We start from the raw sequence: 9388 nt of genomic DNA, 5'->3' as shown, positions 1-9388 counted from the left end.
TTAAAAAAAAACTTGTGTTTTCTAACTGTTTGCAAATATAGGTGATCTGCTGTATGTCTCTAGGTGATTTGAACAAAATGATGTGGGTTGTGTTGAGATCAATTGAAATGACGCCATTACTTCTATGACGTCCAGCAGTAGCGAGTTTAGAAAACTCATTGTCATTGAAAATTTCCTCGAAAGAATCGGCGAAAACAAGCAGACAGTTTTCCTGCTGTGAAATAAAATCAAATCCAGAAAAATTTTTGAAAAAATGTTCAAGTTACGCTCTATGGAGCTGAACTTTGGTTGCTCATGATGATAGGAGTAGTAAATAGATTTAAATTTTGGATAAAAGATGTTTTTCAATAACATTTGAAATATGAGCTCAGTTTTACCACAGCATGACGGCCCACAAACAGCCAGGAATAGTCTATCGCTTGTTAAAATTATCTTGTTCATAGCTTCGGATTAGGAAGTGCGTAGCCAACTGTGCATGAAAGCAATGAAAACCAAAATGTTGACTCTTCACAATCAAGATGAAAAACACAAGTTTGATCAATGACACACCAATAAGAAACAGTATTATTACGATTTGAGTGAAATACACTACTTATGATCGTGGTAGTCTAGAGTTACAAAATTTCGACGTGAACGATGTTTGGTGAAGGATGGTTTCGTTTCCAGATACATTTTTACTTTTTTCATTGATAATTTACTCAAATTTTGCAGTCTTTTTGCTTTTCCAAATGACGCAGGTCCTTTTAAATAGAAGTTGTCAAGTTTCTTCATATCATCTATAGGAAGCACAGTTTTTTCTACTCGCGTCTTCGTCTGTCGTCTTTTTGCTATCGTCGGCTTTTGGCTTTGCACTTTTTTCTTTTTTTTTGGCTTTTGGCTTTGCAGTTTTTTATTTTGTTTGATCTTCTTCTTGATTGTTTTTGTTGCTGCTGCTGCTGTTTTTTTTTTGTTTTCGAGTCGGTTGCTCCTCCTCTTCTTCGCTGTAAAACTCAACGAGAACTTTTTTTGCATGAGTATTGTAAACCAAGTGGGCTGCTATATCAAGTTGACTCAATATTTTAGAATACTTTTGCACGTCAATTTTTTGGTAGGTTGTTTTAAATAGTACAAGAAATTTGTCAACTTCACTCCTTGAGGTTCATATCCAATATGCAGAAAATTATTCTCTTCACTAATAGAAACTGTATCGGAATCAAATTTTTTACAGGATAATTGTAGCTCTTTTTTGTGTTATTTTCATCCATTAGTTTTAGTTCCAGCATTTTTGAGTCAAAGGCTGAATCTCTCCGTTTTTTCACTACAGGTTCAATTTCACTGTCATCAGTAACAAATGATTCTGATTTTACATCATCTGGATTACTTGTTCCATCGCCGATACTCCTTGTTCTCGTGATCAGTCTATCAGTGCTTGTGTCAGCATCTTGTAATTTTTTTTCCACTGCTCTGCTCAAAATTTGGATAAGAGCTTTGTAGGAGCGATAACTGAGTGGGTGGCTTTTTGTTAATATAATGGATTATCAAATTTGTCTTCCTTGGTTGGATTTTTTGATATGAATATCCTCTTGGGGATCAAAACAATAACTTCTGCAAGCAATATTTGACGTTTAGGTAAAGATAGCACGAGAATCCTATTGCCGTGATGAGTTATGATTTTCTCGCTAAAATAAATCGTTTTTTCTTCAGACCTGTTTCCTTTGATAATATCTGCTGAAATGAGTCCTCTTGATTTTTTAGTAACAGTTTGTTGACTGGAAAATTGCCATTGATTACATTGAGCAAACACTCAAAGAGAAAAATTATAAAACAATTTGGTGTTTCTTTGAGGAACTTTCTGATATTGCTATCAGACAGCTCGAGCATTTGCTTTAGCATACATAACTCTTTCTCTCTCATCTGTCAAATTAGTTATAACCGCTTTGGAGGAAGGTAGATAAAAATTGTTGGACCTGGTTTCACAATATTTGAACAATAACGTAAAGAGTCTGAAGTTTTTGGATCCAAGTCGATGAGTAAGTGTCCAAAGGCTAATTTTGTTGCTAATTCATAGCTTTTTTTTAAAAAAAAAAACTTGTGTTTTCTAACTGTCTGCCAATATAGGTGATCTGCTGTATGTCTCTAGGTGATTTGAACAAAAAGATGTGGGTTGTGTTGAGATCAATTGAAATGACGCCATTACTTCTATGACGTCCAGCAGTTGCGAGTTTAGAAAACTCACTGTCATTGAAAATTTCCTCGAAAAAATCGGCGAAAACAAGCAGACAGTTTTCCTGCTGTGAAATAAAATCAAATCCAGAAAAATTTTTGAAAAAATGTTCAAGTTACGCTCTATGGAGCTGAACTTTGGTTGCTCATGATGATAGGAGTAGTAAATAGATTTATATTTTGGATAAAAGATGTTTTTCAATAACATTTGAAATATGAGCTCAGTTTTACCACAGCATGACGGCCCACAAACAGCCAGGAATAGTCTATCGCTTGTTAAAATTATCTTGTTCATAGCTTCGGATTAGGAAGTGCGTAGCCAACTGTGCATGAAAGCAATGAAAACCAAAATGTTGACTCTTCACAATCAAGATGAAAAACACAAGTTTGATCAATGACACACCAATAAGAAACAGTATTATTACGATTTGAGTAAAATACACTACTTATGATTGTGGTAGTCCAGAGTTACAAAATTTCCAAGCGCTTCTCTCTTGATTTTCTACATTGAAAACTAAGTCATTAAAACCTACTCCAGCAGGGGAATCTATCTGGTCTTCATTATCACTCATTTTAAAAGACGTTCAGATCAAAAATGAATGAAAACATCAGTTTTTTCTGTTAGCTCATTATTTTGTTAGTAACTCTCTCAACCATAAAATATTCATATGTAGTATATCTAGAGTCTTTGTCTTCCTTCTTGTAAGTTACTTTGTAGTTAGATTGCATGTCATAATCTTTTGCGTAGCAGACAATTGACTCCACGTTTCCTTTGCTGACTGCCTGCTTGATTTTATCAGGGAGACTTTCGTCGTTCAGTGTCACTTGAACCGGTGCTGGCGACTTTTGAAAAGATAAAGGGGTTAGTTTCGGTCTTTTCATTTTCTCTTGTAAAGACATGGTATATTTGAAAAAATCCGAGCAGTGAAAGCTATTTTGTCAGCTTCTCAAACAAGCTATGTTGCAAAGACTTTAATGTTTCCTCAGAAAAGATTTCCCCCGTGATTCTATTTTTTCCTCTCTGACAAATGATAGAGTTATTTCAATAGGGTTCGCAGTGATTCCGATTTCTCTTTTCCTTTTGCATGAAACTTTCCGGATGGAAAACGAAATTTAACTGCGAAAAAGATTTGGGATAGAAACCAGTAAGATAACTGCCAATGCTCCAAGCTAAACCGTGTAGGAACCTACTAACCCACTGAAGAGATTTCCTCTCACTAGCGGAAAGTAAATTGAATGGCAGTGGTGGTAGGAAAAAGATTGTGTCTGAATAATTGTTTGAGCAAATCGATAACTCTTTAATTATAAAACCGGTCTTTTTGTGACAAAAACCTTCAAAATTTAAGACAACAACCTCAGAATTCAACATTCCAGCAAATTAAACAAATTCCTTTTAAACGTTTTCAGGAAAAAGGCAAAACGTTAGACCAGTCATGTTACCAATATAAGCGTTTGTGATTGGACAAGGTAAAACGGATGAATATCCAGGGCCTTTCTGACTATGCTCTGCAATAAACCCTGAAGCGTCATGAAGTATTGCATGTAATCAAAGGAATTTATAAGACTTCAGGTAAGTGTCTAACAAGGAGTTGTCTAAACCAATAAGGCCACCATATGGTCTCAACTTGAGAACTATTTCAAAGTTAATGTCCGGGTCCAGATAAAGACATGCTGCCAAAAATATACAAATCGTTCACTATATTCCGGATAGTCGACTTTTATTTGTGCGTAAATTGCATGAATGTTTCTCAAATCTATGGTCGCTATGGTTGTCATGCTGATTCTCAAACAGAGAAATAGATAAATGAACAAAAGTAGACTTTTATGTACACAAAATAATCAAGTTAACAAAAATTGTCTTCTTTTTCAGGAAAATTGTTGCATCTCTTATAGTAGAGACCTTATCTGAGAAAATCAACAAAAAATCAGTTTTGAGTGCTCTTTCATTGCGCAAAATCCATTTCCGACCATTTTAGGACTTTGTAAATCTTTGAAAAGTTTTCGAAAAATTTTTTGAAATTTCTGTGCTTCGGTCCCTATACTGCATAGGTTAAAGAAGTGAAGTCAACAAAAATCACTTTTGAGTGCTCTTTTTTAAGCACAAAGTCCATTTCATACAATTTTAGGACTTTGAAAATTTTTCGAAAGTTTTTAAAAATTTTACCTCTTCTTGCGCGGCAAAATGAATTTCTAAAATTCCTCACAAACCCAAATCTTACAATTTACATGAGTCTGCAAACTCAGGAAAATAGTTAAAGTATAATAATCTGCTCCATGACCGACAAAAATTACAAAGATTTCACTTTTTCAAATCATAAATTTCTTGTAGGGGGGTCCGAACAGTCACTAAGCAAATTACTATGCTACTCATGATGTCCCCAATAATACCCGCTATCGCTTCGTGGCTATCAAAAACATTCAAAGTCATAAGAGTACTTAATAATCAACGAAAAACCTTAGATAGTTTCACAAAAAATTCTCTAGACAGGTCATTTTGATTAATGAGGTTTAGTCAAGACAACAATGAGAAAAACAAAGACTGATCCTATACGAAGACTGGTCCTGAAATTTTAGTTCTCTTCCAGCAAGAGGCAATGAAGATGGCTAAGGAAACATAATTCAAGCATCCAAGCTGAATTTTCGATAAAGATTACCGGAAAAAGCAAAACAGTTTCGCAACTCCCGCTATTTTGAGATCAGTGAAACTATTTTAAATTTTTCAAACACATTTTAATAAAACTGATGAGAAATTGAGCAAGAATTCTGGAAAATATGAAAAAACCACGAAAATTTGTCGTACACAATGTGTTGAATCTCAATAGATAAACGAAAAACTGATTCTGAAAAAGTTTTCAATTTGATAATCCAATTGCCATCTCGTCCAGTTAAATTTTTCCGAGAACAATTAGTCTAAAAATCTCAAATAAATTTCTGAAGTGATATGGTTGGATGAAATGGTTGTCATCTTCACTAAATGGAATAAAAAGGCAGACAAGAGAGAAGGCAATTTCATTGAAAGTTGTTCAGATTGTAGTGAAAAAAAATTTAAAAAAAGCAGAACCCTCAAGGCCTCAAAAGACATGAGATATAAATGTAATAATGATTATTGTAATTAATGATAATAGTTAGTTAGGCCATACGAACAATAAGACGGTTACAGAAAAAAAAGTAAAAGATCAGGATCAGGGATGTTGAAACTATTGACGTTTTAAGAACTGCATCTTCCAACAAAAACGATTTGACATCATTACTTTCATGCGCTTTCGGTTCTTCTTCACAAAAAAATTTACTTCACTTTTGAAACTTTGTTTACATCGGAGATCAATGTTTTCCTCATTGACAAATTTAATTCAAACACAGTAAAATTACATCGATACTTCGTGAAAATTGTTACAAACTGTCGAGTAACTGTCGAGTAACACAAATATACTGTCGAGTAACACAATTGATTTGGCTGATTCCTTCGCTATCTTTATTTTTATTTTTCAATTTTAAAAGCACTTCGTGAAACTCGGAAAAAACCACCAGCAAAATGGTTTGAAAAATGGTTCTTACTCCTCAGTATACATTGTTACTAGCAAAAAATGAGGACTTCTTCCACAAAACTCAATTACTTCATTCTAAGCAATTAAAGGATTAAATAATTTTTTAATGCGAGAAGTGGATGCGAGAAGTGTGGCTCTTGGTTCCATGTCTCCTGTGTCTCCCTATCGCTTGAAGATGTCAAATAGCTGGGAGGGTCAAAGAACTGTCTCTGGCTGTTTGATCAATGTCTCAGCACAGACGTGTTTTCTACGAAAGCTAAGTTGAATGCGATTCTGAAACTATTGAGAAAAAATTGTCGTCTGAAACACCCTGGAAAGCTCTGGAGAGAGTAGTTGAAGAAAGAATTGAATCCACGCTTCTCAAGAGATACAAAGCACTAGTCAAGCTGTAAGAAAAAACTTAGAAAATATTGATGACAACTTAAAGTTTATATTAACAGGTGTACATGGAAAAGATGATTCAGTGAACGGTAAAATAGGCAACTTAGAGAAAAATGATCAGATTAAGAACCATATTCGATAAAATTCCGATAAAATTGTAGTGTCTGTCCGACGACTTGACATAGAAAAATCCGAGAATGGCAAAAAGCGAAAATGCAGGCTTTTAATGGTACCATCTAACAACTTCCAATTTTTGTCGAAATTTTTTGCTCGAAGCTGCAAGCTACAAATTACACGCATCTGGCATACAAGAGGAAGTTCATGTCATCGGCATATAGAAAAACTGAAAAACGACTTCTACCGAAACGTCACGAGATTATAAACACGAAAAAAAAAACGATTTGATTTCAGAATAAAAAACGTGGAGCTTTTCTATAGAGGTGTTGGTGTTCCATCCAGCTGGCTTCATGACTGGAAGCTACTAATTACTTAATATTTAATTGTCAGTCAATCAGATCTGTTGATTTCCGACGAAATGATCTCCAATTAATACAATCATCTGAGTCTTCTGTCGTGTTTCTTACAGAAACTCCGTTATCAAATGAAATATACAAAGTGTTTTTTAGCGGCAAACTTACATATTATTGCAGGAAGGGAGAGAGATCATGGCGAACACGGTGTTTTTATGATAGCTGTACTATTTAATTTTATTTTGAAGTCATTTGATTTATCCTAGCAGTCATACCTCTTTGGCTGCTGTTGCGCAATTTTAGAAGACTCAATCATTAATTTCTTTGTAATTATCTACGAGCCACCTGCTGCATTAGCATTTAAATTTTTTATTCATTATCTAAGGTTGACTGTATTAGTTCAATCAGATTTTCCCGTTTACAACTTCTGGAGGAATAAACAATGATAATTTTTCTTTCTCGGCTATTTAACTTTTCCTGGAAATGACTGGTAAATGCTAACCTCTGAAAATCCAAATGAACGCAATTTGATTGAGCTTATTATTGGTTGATGGTTGAATCAAGTCGTAAATCAAGCTACCAAATTTCTTTTTCTAGCATGCAATGCTTTTTCTCAACCTATTTGAACCACTTTTGCGAAAATTTTCAAAAACTTCTCTGGCTTATACCGCAGCTGCAAAATCATGAGAAAACGTCAAAAAGGAGCCAAAACCTAAAAATATAAAAAAAAATTGTGGTATCTAGTAGTATCAAAGCCAGAAAACCATAACTTAATGTGCAAAACCGCAAAAAAGATTAAAATTTAATAGAATGAAGAGTAAGAACAAGCATTCTTTCTTAGCTGACACTAAGCTACAAGTTGTAGTAGCTTAGATATCAACTTGTAGCTTAGTGTCAGCAAAGAAAGAATGCTTGTTCTTACTCTTCCTTCTATTGAATTAAATTTTCATCTTCTTTGCGGTTTTGCACATTAAGTTATGGTTTTCTGGCTTTGATACTACTAGATATCACAATTTTTTTTAACTTTTTTTTAAAATTGTGATATCTAGTAGTATCAAAGCCAGAAAACCATAACTTAATGTGCAAAACCGCAAATAAGATTAAAATTTAATTCTATAGAAGGAAGAGTAAGAACAAGCATTCTTTCTTTGCTGACACTAAGCTACAAGTTAACCAAGTTACAAGAAAAATAATGGCAAAGTTCAATAAGCTATTGTTTTTTTAAAAAACAAACATTTGTAAAGTCAAAACGACCTTATAATTTCGAGTAAATAATTAGATAAATTGATTTGGAAATATACTTAGGCAGCCATTTGGACCTACCAAAAGTGAGCATTGATGTGAATTATTCTGTTCTTTAATTAACATAAAAGTCTGGAATTTTTTTTTTAAAACAGACCGACTGATTACACTCCGGATTAATTTTTCGATTGTAGAGTCCTAGATGAAACAAAACCAGCCCCGCTATTGCAGCTCGTCCAATTAGAACACTCAATTGTTTCGAGTGCTTAAGATCTAGATAAATTGTTAGTTAAAAGATCAAAAAAGCTGCGTTTTTGATAATCATAAAGTTCGCAAAAAACGGCAAAATTTCGATTCTAGACTACTCTTAATGGAAGTGGAAGCAAAACTAGCTCCTTTTGTGGTTTACAAAGATTTTGTTTGTTGTTTTTAGGGTGTGTACTTTCGGGAAATTTAATCAAAGTGCACTAAAAAGATTATTTCGGGACATTTTTGATGAAAAACGCTGATTTTTGCACTATTTAGCCATATTTTTAGCCAGAAAATTAATTAAAAATAAACAACATTTTTTTTGCTTCTTAAAATAAAATCTACTTTACTATTGTTAACAATTTTTTCAATTTACAGCAACGAAATTTTAGTCGAAATTCTGGAAAGTGTGAATAAACACAACGGAAATCCGTCTATTCTCCAAAAAACTCCAAACCTCGATAACTCTGTAAATTACGAAATTCAAAACAATCTTTTTAATTTCATATTCTACGCTGGAGGGGCATGTGACTGGTTTCTGTGACTGTTTTGTTGTAACTATGATTACATTGTAGCGTGTTTAATATCACAGAGTCTTGTTACAAATTTTGCTCGCTTTAGATCACAAAAGCAGTCGTGTATCAGTGAGAAAAGTTGCACGCAATAAATGTGCAATATTTTAAATGATTTTTTCATGTACCATCTCAGCAGTCTCTTTGTGAGTTTTCAGCGAGTTACTCGAATTTTCAGGTGAATTCTCCTGCAAAATCACAGGCTCTAAAAAACTGTTTTCGACATTTCCTTAACTTCAAAACCAATGAATTTAAACAAACAAAGGTCCATGAAATATTTTATTCCGAAAGCCAAGCATTGGGTTCATATTGCACAGATTTGCGATTTCTTGTCGAAAAATAAGAATGTAATCCTGTTGTGACTTTAAGTCGCCATACTTTAAAGCTGTATCAACTAACGGTTGTTTAAATGACCAGATTAACTTCCATATCTCTAAATTTTTGTTTAAGTGCCAGCCAGAAAATGAATTGTTATAGAGTGAAATCAATACAATTTCATATTGTCATTATTTTTACAAAAAATAAGCAATGCAATCCAAGCACCAGCTCAGATCTCAGAATGATATCAACCGCAACACTTCAAATCAGATCAAGTGCAAATGCAGAGCAAACAAGAGAAGTTAAACATATTATGAGAGGCCACTTTTAGAAACGCTTACAAATTGATTGTAACATTAATTCTTCGAGAAGTGCCCACTCAAATACAATGTACAATATATTATAATTC

Source organism: Convolutriloba macropyga, chromosome 1, assembly GCF_964194025.1.
Source record: "Convolutriloba macropyga chromosome 1, txConMacr16.3, whole genome shotgun sequence".
Taxonomy (NCBI): Eukaryota; Metazoa; Xenacoelomorpha; order Acoela; family Convolutidae; genus Convolutriloba; species Convolutriloba macropyga.
The sequence above is the reverse complement of the archived record's forward strand: the minus strand, read 5'-3'. Positions refer to the sequence as shown.